Source organism: Podarcis liolepis (assembly GCF_965112155.1).
Source record: "Podarcis liolepis genome assembly, chromosome: 3".
Taxonomy (NCBI): domain Eukaryota; kingdom Metazoa; phylum Chordata; class Lepidosauria; order Squamata; family Lacertidae; genus Podarcis; species Podarcis liolepis.
The window spans coordinates 111779875-111796777 of record NC_139557.1 but is presented as its reverse complement, the minus strand read 5'-3'; the positions used below and the strand labels follow the sequence as shown (position 1 = coordinate 111796777).

Sequence of the window (16903 nt, the reverse complement as noted above, 5' to 3'; positions counted from 1 at the left end):
TCACATCAAGGGAGGCATTCAGAACAGGACTACTGAATGGGATTTGTATGTGAAAGTCCTATTATAGCAACTCCCACAGAAATCTGCTTCCAAGTTTCCCAATTGCTATTGATATGCTCTAGCAGTGCACTCGACTTGGTCAATTTAGATTGGGAGGATTTTAACATGCGAGGTGCTTTGAAGAAAAGGGAGGGGGGGTGAACTAATCTATTGATGGGGAAAGCTTAGGAGGCTTTAACATCTTATTACGAGGCTGGAAGTTCTCCCATCTCAATCCAGCATGGTACTTCCTTTGAAAGGAACCAGAAGGCGGTGCCAGCGTTATGCACATATTATTTCTGATTGCGCCGCAAAAGTGTTTGGCCTCTTGTTCCTTGAGGCACCTGTGTTAGGAAGAGAAAAAAGGAAAGGGAGAAAATGCACTTGCCAAAAGTCACTGGGGTTCGTTCTTCAGCAAATGCCAGTCTCTACTTGCCAAACCCCTCTCCGCCTAAAATTACAGGCACAGTGCGCGTATACGGCACACAAATAAAGCACAATGGAATGATGAATCTTACTGTGCGCTGAGTTTTGTTTCGTTGACCCGGGCACTGCTCACACGCTGTTAGAGAAATGTTTGCAAGGGTGAAGGCTAGAAAGAGGTGCACATTTTTTTAAATTTTTTTTTGTAATAAAAGAGAGTGGATTTCTTGGGAAGCCAAGTGCCACATGCAGTTTGCGTGCCAAGTTCAAACAGATTCCTTCTCTCCCCCAATGCTTCCTATGTATTTTGCCATTATCTTGCTCCTGTAATCCTTCTGGCAGGAGCTCCAGCTCCATGGCGCTGAGGGCTCTACAGCCTCCTCATGTCCATGGGTATGGGGCTCAGCCCCCCCCATCTTGAGGGGGCTGAGGAGGCCTGGCAGCAATTCACCCCAGGCCGTGTGGTATCTACCGGCATGGTGCAGCCTGATGAGAAGGTCATGGAGCATCTCCTGTTGCTGCATGGTCTGGTGGAATGTTGCCCTGGCCACGCTGAGCCATGTGATGCAGTGCAGACTGGTGGGATGTTGCCCTGAGCCACATAGCATCAGGAGAGGCCACATGGACCAGCATTGACTGCATGGACCTGGTTGGCGAATGTCATATTAGAAGGAGGCCTTCTCTGTGGCAGCCCCTAAGTTGTGGTGTAGTGGTTAAGAGCGGTAGACTCGTAATCTGGTGAACCGGGTTCGCGTCTCCGTTCCTCCACATGCAGCTGCTGGGTGACCTTGGGCCAGTCACACTTCTGTGAAGTCTCTCAGCCCCACTCACCTCACAATGTGTTTGTTGTGGGAGAAAGGGAAAGGAGAATGTTAGCTGCTTTGAGACTCCTTCGGGTAGTGATAAAGCGGGATATCAAATCCAAAGTCGTCCTCCTCCTCCTCCTCCTCCTCCTCCTCCTCTTCTTCTTCTTCTTCTTCTTCTTCTTCGCGACAGAGGTGCATCTAGCAATTTCATTACGCATCATATGCTGAAGATGAATCTCTTTGACCCTTGAGAGAGATGTGTTTAGGAGACACTTTAGTTGTGATTTCCTATGAACATGTTTCTAATGCTGTATTTTACGTAACCGTAACCTGCCCTGGTCACGACTGGGAAATAAAACTAATAATAATAATGCAAAGCTTTCTACCTATTTTGTAACTTCTGATCATTCCTAATATCGGTCAATAAGGGACACGGGTGGCTCTGTGGTCTAAACCAGTGTTTCCCAACCTTTTTTGGGCAAAGGCACACTTGTTTCATGAAAAAAATCTCGAGGCACACCACCATGCCAGATGGGGAAAGGTCACTTTTTACTTATGTAAAAAAAAATAAAAAAATAGTAACAGCATAGAAGGTAATGGTTATCTCTTTGATGTCTGATGGGAGGGCATTCCACAGGGCGGGCGCCACTACCGAGAAGGCCCTCTGCCTGGTTCCCTGTAACCTCACTTTTCACAGTGAGGGAATTGCCAGAAGGCCCTTGGCACTGGATCTCAGTGTCTGGGCTGAACGATGGTGGCGGAGACGCTACTTCAGGTATACTGGACCGAAACCGCTTAGGGCTTTAAAGGTCAGCACCAACACTTTGAATTGTGCTATAGCTTGTTTAGCTTATACATAAATCCTGCACTGATTCATTTATTAAATCTGTGTACTGTACGTGGTTTCGAGGAAGGGAGAGAAGAATAAAATCAATAGCCATTGGAGAAAGAGGGCGCCTTTAATAGACAGAGAAACCAAACACAGAGACGCCGTCCACCCGCTCAGCTCCGCCTCTCCTCACAGCTGAGGCGGCGAAAACAGGAGCTCACGAGCGAGCGAAGAAGGGAAGCCCGGTACAATACCCGGATGACGCGCAGGCGCCTTCTCCGCCCTGCCCTGCCTACGGCCTCCCCAGCCAGCGAATTGGGGCTCTTCTCCCATTTGCGGTGTCGGAAGGCGAGTGCGGAGCGGGATGTCGCCCGCCACCCACGAGCCGCCTCATCAGCCCGGCGGCCAGCAGTCGGACGGTGCGTGTTTGTTTGCCCGGAGCCGCCAGGTCACGCGGTGCGCAGCTTGGGTCCTGGCCTCGCGTTCTTCCCGCTGGGTCTGGGGGGTTGGAGCGCGCGCGCGTCCCGCTACAGCTGGTGCAGCAAAGTTTTATTTCCCACTTAAGGGAAGAGAGTAGTCGCTGAGGCAGGCTTTAACGGTGTGTCGGGAGAGAGGATATTTTTTGCTGAGAACGTAATGGATGATCGTTCATGCAGTTTCTGGGTGCAGAACAAGAAGTTAGGGGAGGTAACTCTTTCCAGCTAACTTTGCCTCATAGCAGACCTGTTGAAATTAAGGAGTGCGACAAAGTTCGCGGGGAGCCCGGCGGAGGAAGGAACTTGTCCCTTCCCTCTGGACTCGCGCCGCCCGCAGATGTTGCGCCCGGTGCGGCCGGCACCCCTGGCACCCCCCACGCTACGCCACTGCTCCCACGGCACACTAGGCAACGTCCGGCGGCACACTAGTGTGCCACGGAACACCGGTTGGGAAACACTGGTCTAAACCACTGAGCCTCTTGGGCTCGCCAATCAGAAGGTCGGCAGTTCAAATCCCCGCGACTGGGTGAGCTCCTGTTGCTCGGTCCCAGCTCTTGCCAACCTAGCAGTTCGAAAGCACGTCAAAGTGCAAGTAGATAAATAGGTACCACTCTGGCAGGAAGGTAAACGGCGTTTTCGTGTGCTGCTCTGGTTTCGCCAGAAGCAGCTTAGTCATGCTGGCCACATGACCCGGGAAAACTGTCTCTGGGCAAACGCCGGCTCCCTCGGCCTGAAAGCGAGATGAGCGCCGCAACCCCAGAGTTGTCTGTGACTGGACTTAACTGTCAGGGGTCCTTTACCTTTACCTTTTTAATATCAGTCAATATCTCGAATTTGCTTGTTTGCTTGTTATTCCAATGGATCAACATGGCTACAACCATTTTATGAATAGATTCCTTGGCCTTGCCCCACGTACTATGAGTGATGACTTCCAATCCACGTGAAAACAGGCAATGGCAACTAAAATCTCACCCCTGGACTTCTCTCCAGGTCTTCTACTCAGCATGGGATATGATCAGGCCAAAGCACTCATTAAACAACATGTAGCAGACATAGAACACCAACTGGATCTAGCCAGGACCCCAACTTTTATTGCCAATGAATCCATCAGGTACTCTGCCTCCCTCGTGGCATATCTAACTAAACTCAAAGTCCCTAAGCATTGGAGGGCCTTTACCCTGGCTCAATGGCCTCCCCTCGGCTGTCATTGAAGGTTGATATAAGGAGATTGCTTACTCGGAGAGACAATGCCTCTGTGATTCTGGTCAAACAGAAACAATAGAGTGTGCTTCTCCAGTGCCTATATTATAGAGACATCAGGTTACAAACACCTTGGGTTACAAACACTTTGGCTTACCGACTCCGCTAACCCAGAAGTAGTACCTCAGGTTAATAACTTTACCTCAGGATGAGAACAGAAATCGTGCGCCAGCGGCGTGGCAGCAGCAGGAGGCCTCATTAGCTAAAGTGGTACCTCAGGTTAAGAACGGTTTCAGGCTGCAGAGCTTTGAAAAATTAAAAAACAGAATACGAGATTGGCTCCATTATTATCAAATAATGGAGGCATATAACCTGGACAAAAAATTAGGCTTCCAGGTGGAAAAATCAAAATTGGAAACAGAATTGTTAGACCCTAAAGTTAAGAATTTGTCAAGAATGTATAACTTGCCGTTGAAATGGAATACTCAAGATGAAACGGTGAAATCTGCTATGATTAAATGGGCACAATATGTTGGACATAATATTATGATGGCTGACTGGGAACAGTTATGGACCACTGGTATGAAGTTTACGGCATGTAATGCCTTAAAAGAGAATTTAATGAAAATGATCTACAGGTGGTACATAACACCAGTCAAGCTTGCAAAAATCTATCATCTGCCCGATAACAAATGTTGGAAATGTAATGAAACAGAAGGTACATTCTTTCACCTTTGGTGGACATGCCCAAAGATTAAGGCATTCTGGGAGATGATTTATAATGAAATGAAAAAGATATTTAAATATACCTTCCTGAAGAAACCAGAGGCCTTTCTCCTGGGCATGGTCGGCCAATTGGTGCCAAGGAAAGATGGGACTTTTTTTAATGTACGCCACAACAGCAGCAAGAAAACTTATCGCAAAGTATTGGAAGACACAAGATCTACCCACCAGGGAAGAATGGCAGATGAAGCTGATGGACTACATGGAACTGGCGGAAATGACTGGCAGAATCCGAGACCAGGGAGAAGAGTTGGTGGAAGAAGATTGGAAAAAATTTAAAGTATATTTACAAAAACATTGCAAAATTAATGAATGTTAGAAGGATGCTGGAATGAAGTTATCTGGTTTTAGCAGAAATGTAGTAAAGAATTAAGTAAAAGCTGATTGATAATGGGCCAAAATGAAAATATTTAAGGTTAGACCGTTAAGATAAATTGTAGAACAAAAATTGAGAAAGATGGAAAGAATTTGCTGAAATAGTTAATTGAACTAGAATACAAAAAAGGGAGGTGTGAGGAGGTCGATGAAACAAGTAAATGAAAGGTAAAGATATGGAATATTGGATGTGTGTTTTAGTGTTTTTGTTTCTTTTTGCTGTATTGTTGTATTGTTTTTTTATGTTTTTCTTTTTATGTATTATAATGTATGTTCTGTTAATTTTTTTATTGTTTTCCTTTTTTCTGTAATTTTTTAAACTTCTAATAAATATTATTTTTTTAAAAAAAGGAAAAAAAAACGGTTTCAGGCTAAGAACGGACCTCCGGAAGGAATTAAGTTTGTAACCCGAGGTACCACTATATTAGCCTCATCTCCCCACTACTCCATATCTTCCCAGGGTGCACAGGACAATTCTATACCTCCCTGCTGCTTTCAGATACTAACCCTGCTACAACATACAATGTTGTCAGGTTCTGCATAGCAGCGTTCAAAATCCGCCGGTTGATGACCTGTGCAACAATCTAGATTTAATGAACACCCATATCAGAGTGCTTTGTAAATTGATAGTCATAGCCTTTCGTATACCAACGTTTTATGCTCTTCCACATCCATTTAATGTTCCTTATCCTTCTTTTAGCTTCTTATAGTCTTTTATATATACCTTCTGTTTTAATAATTTTAGCTTTCCAAAACGTTTTACAGATTTTAAATGATTGTACCCCACCCTACTTATGCTGGTCTATGACCGTAATAAAGATTTGATTGATTGACTGAATAGATCAATTGAAGTTTTATTTTTCTGGCCATTTTCATTTGAGTTTTTTTTATTTCTAAAACACTCCTTGCTGCCATGTTCTTATTGTGCTCTGCTACAGGAAAAGCCTGTAGCTTAGTGGTAGAAGAACACAGCTCTCAGTCAGTGGAGGGATCTCAAAGGCACGTGAAGCCACTCTGATTTGTACAGTCCAGACAAAGCAGGGCTTTCCCATCTGCACCGATTGCCTACTTGCCCACCCAGCTGATGGAGCAGCCTGCTGGACCAGTGTGGGCAATCATCATCATCATTTTTTTGGTATGCCGCCTTTCCATAGCTGAAACTATACTCAAGGTGGCTTACAACATGACAAAATTTACATAATTACAAACATAGCAGAAGTCATAAACAATATATAAAACACATCCAAAAGTACACAACCTAATGTAAACAATTTCCACATAAATCATAAGATCTAAAATTAAAGATACAGTGGTACCTCGGGTTAAGAACTTAATTCGTTCTGGAGGTCCATTCTTAACCTGAAACTGTTCTTAACCTGAGGTACCACTTTAGCTAATGGGATCTCCTGCTGCCGCCACGCCACCGCCGCACGATTTCTGTTCTCATCCTGAAGCAAAGTTCTCAACCCGAGGTACTATTTCTTGGCTAGCGGAGTCTGTAACCTGAAGCGTTTGTAACCTGAGGTACCACTGTACAACAATAGTATCGATAACAGCAACAGCTCTCTCAACAATAATCCAGCCCCAAAATCTATCCAACAGCCTCAGCTTTTGTAGCTGGAGTCAGTCAGCACTCCACTCTCCCAGGCCAGATGGGAAAGGGCCAGTAAGGCAGGGTGCATGTCTCCCAGGGCTCACAGCCAAGGATGGTCTCGTTTAAAACAACACCGATAAAAATTAAAAACAGTTTAAAAGAGGAGTCCTTGGTGCTAAGCAGCAGCCACAGTCCTTGTGAAGCCTGTCAAGTCCCGCCCCAAGCCAGGTGGAAAGAGGCAAGGGCGGCGTCCTTCAGGCCCTCAGCAGGCAGTCCGCTCAGTGGCGTAGCGTGGGGGCTGCAGGGGGGGGGTGGCCGCACCAGGCGCAACATCTGGGGGTTAGGGTTAGGGTGCGCAAATCCACGGGTTAGGGGGCGCAAATTACTTGCCTTGCCCCGGGTGCTGACAACCCACGCTACGCCACTGAGTCCGCCTCAATTAAAACACACAAAGAGCTCCAGTGGTCTGATCAAAGGCCTTCCTAGTCCAGCACTCTTCTCTCACAGTAGCCAGTCAAAAATGCCCATAGGAAGCAAGACACGAGCACAACAATTTTCATGTTCCCCAGCAAATGGTACCCAGAGGCATCCTACCTCTGCTATCAGAGGACAATGCCTTCTGCATCACTCCCCAGTAGACAATATTGTAGGAGAAGGCAGATCTGCATTCTCACAAGGCAACTCTCAGATACCTCTTGCATGTATATCTCCTAAGCACCGTCAATCTCTGAGCCCATCATTTTTTTTTAAAAAAAAGCAAGCCAAAAGAGCACCGTTGCTTCGTTCCTCCCCGGCAGGCTGTGCGATGTCAGTAGCCTCCAGTAGATGGCGATGTGGGCCTCCGTGTGAGGCCTTTTCCGTCCTCCGCCCCCCCCCCCGTTTGTCATTTGCCATGTTGTCCAATGCGCTTGATAGCTGCGGCAACATCTCTAAGCATCTCGGTAAATGACAGCTTTGAATGACAACGCTTTCTGCATTGCCAGTTTTTGCTCGCGATCGAGCCGTGAGGGGACAGATACCTGCCACTTCCATTTTAAACTCTGACAAAGAATTCGAAAGCAGGCCAGGTTTCAGCGAATAAGTAAAAGGATTGCTTTCACGATAGCGAAGTGAATGAGAATAAACTGGGCTCTCCTCCCCCCTCCATCCCTAGCAGAGATGTGGTCTTCTGCTTTTTTTATCGTAGCCCATCCTTCATCTGAGTAGCTTGCAATGCTTGGTAGCAGTGTGCAAGCTTTCCACAGAAAACGTCACAGCATCTCCAGGTACGAATGGGAAGCCATAGCTGGATTGCTAGGCTAGGTAGAGTGTCTGTGTAAGGCAACTTCCAGCGTTCCATTTAATTTATACAAAACTCCTGCGAGGCAGGTTAGGCTGTGGGGTTCAGATACTAGCTCAGGACTAGTATCACTGAGCATCATGACTGAGCAGAAATCTGAATCTAGTGCAGTCTGTCCACCATAGTGGTTGCATGTGGCTCTCAGCATAATTTCAAAGCCCTCTTAGGGCAACCTGATCAGATCTCTGGCAAGAGAGGCCCTTTCTTGGCAGCCCACTAGGTAGGGAAGAAGAAGAAGAAGAGTTTGGATTTGATATCCCTCTTTATCACTACCCGAAGGAGTCTCAAAGCGGCTAACCTTCTCCTTTCCCTTCCTCCCCCACAACAAACACTCTGTGAAGTGAGTAGGGCTGAGAGACTTCAGAGAAGTGTGACTGGCCCAAGGTCACCCAGCAGCTGCATGTGGAGGAGTGGGGAAGCGAACCCGGTTCACCAGATTACAAGTCCACCGCTCTTAACCACCACACCACACTGGGTCACACTGGGAGAGATAGCTAGGGAGAGAGTGAGGGGGTGTTAGAAAGCGAAAGAGAGAGATAAAGGGTGTCAGGGTGGGGGGGGAGAGAGGGAGAGACATGGCGGGTGTCAAAAAGAGGAAAAGAAAGGGAGAAGAGAGAAGAGGTGGCAGAAAGTTAGAGGAAAGAAAAGGATGGCCAAATCCACTTTGGCATCTCTCCTTATTCACGGCTGCATTCCACTCAGGTCAACTCACCACTGAATTGTGGCCCTCAACAAGATTATTCTCAAAGGAATGTGGCCCCTGTCAGAATAAAAGGTTCCTGAACGCATGCTGCAGTGAGTCTCTGTGAATACAGTGGTACCTCTGGTTACATACGCTTCAGGTTACAGACTCCACTAACACAGAAAGAGTACTTCAGGTTAAGAACTTTGCTTCAGGATGAGAACAGAAATCGTGCTCTGTTGGTGCAGCAGCAGCGGGAGGCCTCATTGGCTAAAGTGGTGCTTCAGGTTAAGAACAGTTTCAGGTTAAGAACAGACCTTCGGAACGAATTAAGTACTTAACCCGAGGTACCACTGTATGTTTTTCTTTTTAACTATAGCACTTGGAATATTTATAAATATATGCATCCCAAGCCTTTACTAACCATCCTTTCCTTTCCATTTAGAACTTTCCATTTTGCTCTGATTATTCCTTCTGAGGTGGTTAAAATGTTCCCATTTCACACCCAATGAAACTGTGAATATACAATTTACATGTCAGATCAGTCAAGATCCAGATTGCAGATCTTAGTGGACTACAGGTTTCCTTCAGTCAGAGGCTTTGCTGGAGAAAGGGATTACACATGGTTTGTGTGACAACTGGAGAACACGGTTAAACTGTTCCGTATTACATAAAAAAATTCACACGATGCCATCTCTCTTGTTATATATAGCTGGAAGTGTTACTTTTTCAGCTCTTGCAAGCATTGCAATGCCGTCAATTAAGATTTAAACCCTTTAACATTCTCCAGAGATGCACTGTATACAGTTGTGAAGCTATTATTAAGAAAACTAACAGTATATATTTTGCATTGCCCCTTCAAAGAGAGATAATGGAAACAATTGCGAGATAAAGGCTATTATTGGAGGAAGATGGCTGCCGAATTCTTGAAGCAGGGTTTTGAGCTCTAAGGCCAACTCTAAGGCAAGTTTCTGCTCTATAACCAACCCTTAGCATTTGTTTTTAATCCTCTCTTCCATTTTATTTCTTAACTCCTTTTAGTGCTTCGTTTTGTTGTTTTACTTTATTGTTTTATTATTGTCCCTTGAGAATTACCTCAGAGGTCTTCTCCCAAGCAGCAGACACAACTGGGACGCTACCACCAGAGATGTGTATATGTGCCTCAAGGACCACAATTACAGCAACAGTCTGGTTGACTTGCTGTCATCATGTGTGGAAGATATACAAAGACCCATGGTTCTCTATACTGATACTGTCTGTTGTGGCTTACATTAGAAAAAATACACGTTTTATGTGTATTTTCTCTAATGTAAGCCACAACAGATCCTCTCAGTTGAGAGGACCATGTATCTTGGCACTGGGTGTTATCTCCCGACCCAAATCTGTCTTTCACTTGGAAGCCAGCTCTCTTCATTAACTGTTATTCTTGAAGGCTAGTATCACTTGAAATTCAGGAAGACCAGTCAAGCATGTTGGTAGACTTAAGATTTCTTCCTGGCCTGTCAGGAGAGCAGTGAAGCTTACATTGGGAGCATCTCCCTTTTTAGCTTCTCTTTTTCTTTTTTGGTGTTTAAGAAAGTCTTCATTTTTTTCCTGTGAAATTCTTAACTCTTGTCACAATTCTCCACCAGAGCTCAGAAACTGTCCAATTCTCTGTGCAGAGCTGAATAGTCCTGACGGTTCCTGCCATCTCCTTTCCTTTTGTTGAGCTCCTCAGGCTCTGTTGCAAATGAGCTCCACCCAAGCCAAAATTATGTTTGCTACACCTTTCTTCTTCCTAAAACAGAACCAACAGCATGCACACAACCCTTAAAAAAATGTTTAGGGGCACTCTCATTTTCCTACTCATATTGAAATACTGCCTCTCCTCTCACTGGAGAGCCAGTGTGGTGTAGTGGTTAAGAGTGGTAGACTCATAATCTGGTGAATCAGGTTCGCGTCTCCGCTCCTCCACATGCGGCTGCTGGGTGACCTTGGGCTAGTCACACTTCTCTGAAGTCTCTCAGCCCCACTCACCTCACAGAGTGTTTGTTGTTGGGGAGGAAGGGAAAGGAGAATGTTAGCCGCTTTGAGACTCCTTCGGGTAGTGATAAAGCGGGATATCAAATCCAAACTCCTCCTCCTCCTCCTCCTCCTCCTCCTCCTCCTCCTCCTCCTCCTCCTCCTCTTCTTCTTCTTCTTCTTCTTCTTCTTCTTCTTCTTCTTCTTCTTCAATGAGGCCAAAGTTAGATTCATAAAATGTTTAGGGGTATGCGTCCCCCCCCCCGAAAAAAGCACTGCACACAACACATTTTGAGTTTTGTGTTAAGCCTGTTGCAGCACACACAGCAATGAGCCTGGTGGGAATAGCCCTGCGGTGCTGTTATCCCTCCTTTCTTTAACTTGTATTAAGTGGTATGTAGAATCTGTACATTGAGGCCACATTCAACTATCTTGTGTAGACTCTGGGCTGGCTCCAGATTCATTCAAAGGTAATATTTTTGGCACCCATCTATCTCCAGCAGTGCTTTCTTCTTCTTCTTGGGGTACTCAAGGATACGCAGTACCAGCACCTCCTTTTTCCCCCCTAGAAGAAAAGCATTGGTCAAACGTGTGGCACTTACTAGAACAACTTCATTATGAGCACCATTTTTTTCTAGAAGAAAAGCACTGATCTCTGGAGACAATGGATAAGTTTATGCCGTTGGAGAGTTACAGCGCCTGCTGTGGCTGTAGAGACCAATATGGGAGAAACATGTTTTGTCGCACCTGGAGCAGATGATGGCATCCAGTTGTGCTGCTGCAGATGCACCATGGCATTTCTTCTCTCTGTGCCTCCTCCTGGTGGCCATTCCTCCTCTGGGAACTGCTATGGATGCACAACCTGACTGTCTTCAGGCACTTTGGTTGTCTACAAGGGATTCCGACATGATAAAGAATTAGAGTAATTGAGTTTTGAAGATGTGCTCATGGCAGGTGATGCAAAGATGGGGACCATGTGCCCTTCCAAGTGTTATTGGATGTCAACCCACATCAGCCCTAGTCGGCAAGACCAATGCTCAGGGATGAGGAGAACTGTCATCCAGAAATGTCTGGAGGGCAACAGGGTCCTACTATATTTTGAAGAATGCCTACTATACAGGTGCCAAATCAGCACATGAACTCTGAATATATTAAGGGGCTCTGGGCATAGTGTTCTTTGGCAAGCCCCATCCTGCTTCTCTATCTATCTATCTATCTATCTATCTATCTATCTATCTATCTATCATCTATCAATCTAACAATATATGGATAAGAACACACAAAAAGTGCATGAAAATTTCAATTTATTGTAGCATATTCCAACTCAATACATCTTTTGGAATGCATTCTGAATATACACAATAAGTTGTACTTAAAAAAATAAATGTTCCATAGACTTTTTAAATTTTTCAATGTGTTTTCTTTTCCTTTCCTTTCCTTTTTAATTGTATTTTTAAAAATTACCAGTATGTTTGCTGCCCTCATGCACTCCATTGAGAGGAAGGGCAGGATATACATTTGATATATAAATAAAGAAACCTAAAATGTAATCCTTATAGGCACATTTTAGGTACACATTTTAGCACTGTTTTTATAAATGTCCTGAAACGTGGGCATAGGGAGGCTAATAATAATAATAATAATAATAATAATAATAATAATAATAATAATAATAATAATGGGGGACTTATTGCAAAATTCAAGAGCAGTGTGAAAAATGAAGGAGAGTTTTGTTCCAAGTCACATATGAGTCCAGGAAGTGCAAATCAGGTCAGCTCCTTAAAAAAATGTGGACCAGATGAAAATCCTAGTATATCCCTACCTTGTAGTGGTGCTAGGGTCAGAGAACTGTGAGAAATTACATGGGTAGGTAGACCAAGTCAAATGACATTGCTTTTAGTGTTGGGCCAGAATTTATTTTTTATGGTGGCCCAAAGCAGACACCCGCATTGTGCTCCCTCAAGTTCTTGGGGACCTGTCTGCTGTCCAGGGATGCCAAGTGTTGATGCCAGCCCTGGGCAGACATTTCTTGCACTAGTGCTCCACCATATGCTCAGTCTACCATATAATACAGGGCCAGCTAAAAGTGACAGAATGCTTATGCTATTAGCTCATCTCCTGCTGGAGTTTCTCAGACTCTAATCTGTCCTTGGCAGTAAAAGGCAAAGGTACCCCTGACTGTTAGGTCCAGTCGCGGACGACTCTGGGGTTGCGGCGCTCATCTCACTCCATAGGCCAAGGGAGCGGGCGTTTGTCCACAGCTTCCAGGTCATGTGGCCAGCATGACTAAGCCGCTTCTGGTGATACCAGAGCAGTGCATGGAAATGCCGTTTACCTTCCTGCCGGAGTGGTACCTATTTATCTACTTTGACGTGCTTTCAAACTGCTAGGTGGGCAGGAGCAGGGACCGAACAACAGGAGCTCACCCCGTCACAGGGATTCGAACCGCCAACCTTCTGATCGACAAGTCCTAGGCTCTGTGGTTTAGACCACAGCGCCACCTGCGTCCCCTTCCTTGGCAGTACCCACTTGCAAATAAGTGGTGTGTTTTTCTTTAAAAACACACACACACACACACACACACACACACACTTCCATTGTTAATCAGCTGATTGCCTCACCTGGCATTTTTAAAAAAGTCAAAAGTTGGGAAGCACAACAGCTTCCAGCACCTTCCAGCTGCCAGCCATGCAGGGAGTCCCGGCTTTAATCATTTGCGCAAAGAGTGGAGACCATGTTACACAGAGCTGCCTATTTTAACAACGCCTTTGATACAAAACTTCCCCCAGGCATGGCCTGAGCTGGGCAGCCGATTCTGAAATTCTAATCACCTCGTCAAGGTTAAGCTTGCCTTGTTCAGCCAGGATATCATACATTTCGAACCATGTGTATGCATTAAAATAAATTAGCTGTGGGTTGTAGCTGTAGATCACCACCCTCAGGGAATTCATTCTCCATATTTCAGATATACACAGAGGCTCATCCCATTATCTAATAACGCATTCATTTTGGTGTCCTGTAGGTCCCGTCTCAGGCTAGCTACATGATGAATTGGATGGGCTGTAATAAGAAAACATTATGAAAGATAAAGAATAGGAATGATTTAAAATCCATTGAGGTGTCCCTGATAGTTAACGCTACAGCTGTTGTTTATGGACAGCAGAAAAGCTGCTCTGCATTTAGCAAACATTTGTTTCTGCCTAAAGGCCATTTAGGAGTGAGCTCTGATGCTGGGATTTTACGCAATTTCATTCACGTCACTGTATACATGGGCTGGGATGCAGACTTGCCAGCCAAGGAGAGGAATCTGGCCCTCTCCATCAACAAAAAAAGTCCCTCTCTCTGAAGCTGATAATGAGATGGACTCCATCTCTAGATGTGCATCTGGAGGTGCTGTTAAGTACAGTGATTTAATTTACTGAAATTGGGAGTGCTTAAATGCATTGCTGTGTGTTCCCCAGTAACTCTCGTGTGATTGGTTAACTCTGGTCACATGGGAGGCATCTTATTACATTCTCCATTTTGTTTTGTGTGTGAGTGACTTGACTGTAATGGCTGCATCTCCATGAACACTGAAAAAGAGACAGTGTTAGATACATAGGGATGTGGGTGGCACTGTGGTCTAAACCACTGAGTCTCTTGGGCTTGCCAATCAGAAGGTTGGTGGTTCGAATCCCCGCAATGGGGTGAGCTCCCATTGCTCTGTCCCAGCTCCTGCCACCTAGCAGTTCGAAAGCACACCAGTGCAAGTAGATAAATAGGTACTGTTGTGGTGGGAAGGTAAACGGCGTTTCTGTGTGCTCCGGTTTCCGTCACGTTGTTCCGTTGTGCCAGAAATGGTTTAGTCATGCTGGCCATATGACCTGGAAAGCTGTCTGTGCTGGAAAGCTATTTCTGGACAAACGCCGGCTCCCTCGGCCCGAAAGCGAGATGAGCGCCGCAAGCCTTTGGTAGGACTTAACTGTCCAGAGGTCCTTTCCCTTTCCCTTATGTAGGTGAATTTCTTTTTTATAGCATTTTTGTTGTATTGTATGATGAAAAGTTTCAGTTTAAAAAATTATGGCTGGGGAAAATGGAGGGAGCAAGTCTAGCTTCTCCAAATAGGGAGTTCTAGAGACTGTGAGCTGCCACCAAAAAGGCCCTTTCCTACATCTTCACAAAGTTTGCCTATGAGGGTGGCAGGACTGAGAAAAGGCCCTCCTCTGAAAACCTCCATATTTCATATGAAGAAATATGGTCTCTCAGATAGCCTGGACTTAAGACCTGCTGGGCTTTATAGGTCATAACTAGCACTTGGAACTGTGTCCAGAAACAGACTTTTCATTATTTACAGTATATCCATTTTAAAAAAAAGTGTTATAAGTCATTGGGAAACCTTCAGGTCTCATAAATACTCCTACTCCTACTCATTTTCCCTCAGTTTCTCTCTCTCCCACCTTCCCTCCTCCTTGCCACCCCCATGAAATTAGGCTGAGGGATGACCACAGATCATTCCTACTCTAAGTACTGGCTAATGGGATCAAAATTCAGGGCAATTAGCTGACCAATGCGCCGTAGCAGGAAGACTTTATAAAGTTATTTATTTCTGCTGACTCTGATAAAATGCCAAATTAGGCAATGTTAAAACAACAACAGGAATCCGGAGGTCCCCTTCTGGTGGTAGTTGCATGGAAGCTGGTTCTATAAATCAGCCCTGTGAGTTCTTTGGGAGCAAGGATCCATTTCTTGCCTATGTGCAGAATTATCTCTTAGCTCCATTGCAGGAAGCAGTGAATAGGATAAATAGATAGTTCTCCAAATGGAGAGATGTAGAACGTGGGGTCTCCCAAGGGACTTGTGTTGTTTTACTGGTTCATAAATGATTTAGAGTTAGGAGCGAGCAGGGAGGTGGCCAAGTTTGCTGATAGACACTTGAATTCAGGATGCAAGGGAGAAACGGAATAATAATAATAATAATAATAATAATAATAATAATAATAATAATAATAATAATTTTTTATTTATACCCCACCCTTCAGAAAAGCGGGCTCAGGGCGGCTAACAACAAATTAAAACACTTAATTGATGCAACAAAAAACAGCATAAAATACAGTATAAAATGTGAATAACAATAAATTCAGAATTCAAAAATCTATTTAGGGGGAAAATCCATCCAATAAGCATTAGATGATCACCAGGGCTAGCTGGTTAAATTAGTCCTATTTCGGCCAGCGAGGAGACCAGGGGAGAATTAGCTGTGGGATCCCAGAGCTAAGAGGAATGCACACTTGGCAAATCCACACCGTGATCAACTCCTGCCCAGAAACCAATGTCCCCACTGTGGAAGGACATGTGGATCCAGAATTGGCCTCCACAGACACTTATGGTCAGTGTTAAGACAGTGTTCATGGAAGACAATATTACTCAGCTACGAGTGGTTGTTAAAGAAGAAGAAGAAGTTTGCTGATGATTCCACATTATTCAGGGTCACTGGAACTAAAAGAGATTGTGAAGAGCTCTGAAAGCACCTCTCCAAACTGAGTCAATGGGCAGTAAAATGGTGAATGCAGATCAATGTAAACAAGTGTAGAGTAATGTGTGTCAGGCCTAGATATCTTCATTTCAGATATACAGTCCTGGTTGTAGGTTTGAGCCTCACGTTGGGCAAAAAGATTCCTACATTGCAGGGGATTGGACTAGATCACCCTGGTGGCTCCTTCCAACTCTATGATCCTATGACCATTATCCTCATCTGCTTGCAAATTAAGAAATGTGGAATGGCCATGGTCTGAACTGCCAGTGATGGACCAGGAACAAGAGCTTGGAGTTATAGGAGATATCTGATGAAGATGTTGGCCCTGTGTGCAGTAGCGATGAAAAAGGTAAAAATGATGCTAGGGATCATAAGGAAAATAAAACTGCCAATAGAAGAATGCTGCTGTACAGATCTATGGAGTGACCACATTTGGAATACTATGTACAGTTCTGGTTGCCGCATCTGAAAAAGGATATGGTAGAGTTGGAGAAGGGTTGGAAAAATGCAACCAAAATGATCAAGGGGGTGTTGTGACTCTCCCAAGGGTGCTGACTTGCTGACATTGAGGGGGCCCAGCGTCATGTCCCACGTCACGCTCCTGCCCATAGCACCAGCACTCTCCTATCAGCGGCAGGGATTGGGGAGAGCAGAGGGTGATTTTCACTCTCTGCATGTCCTGCCCCCATCTCATGAGCGAGCCTTCGCCTGGCAGTAACAACAACAACAACAACAACATATTATTTATACCCCACCCATCTGACTGAGTTTCCCCAGCCACTCTGGGCAACTCCCAATATTAAAAACACAATAAAACATCAAACGTTTCAAACTTCCCTAAACA

At 45.0% G+C, this 16903-nt stretch overlaps 1 long non-coding RNA gene across 1 annotated transcript; it reads left to right on the top strand.

Annotated features, from left to right (window-relative positions):
* Nucleotides 1–3474: 3474 nt before the first annotated feature.
* LOC310702960 lies at nt 3475–9135 on the top strand. Its single transcript, XR_014523838.1, has 3 exons — nt 3475–3684; nt 7712–7790; nt 8992–9135. It is a non-coding gene; the product is annotated as an uncharacterized lncRNA (long non-coding RNA).
* The last annotated feature ends 7768 nt before the right edge of the window (nt 9136–16903 follow it).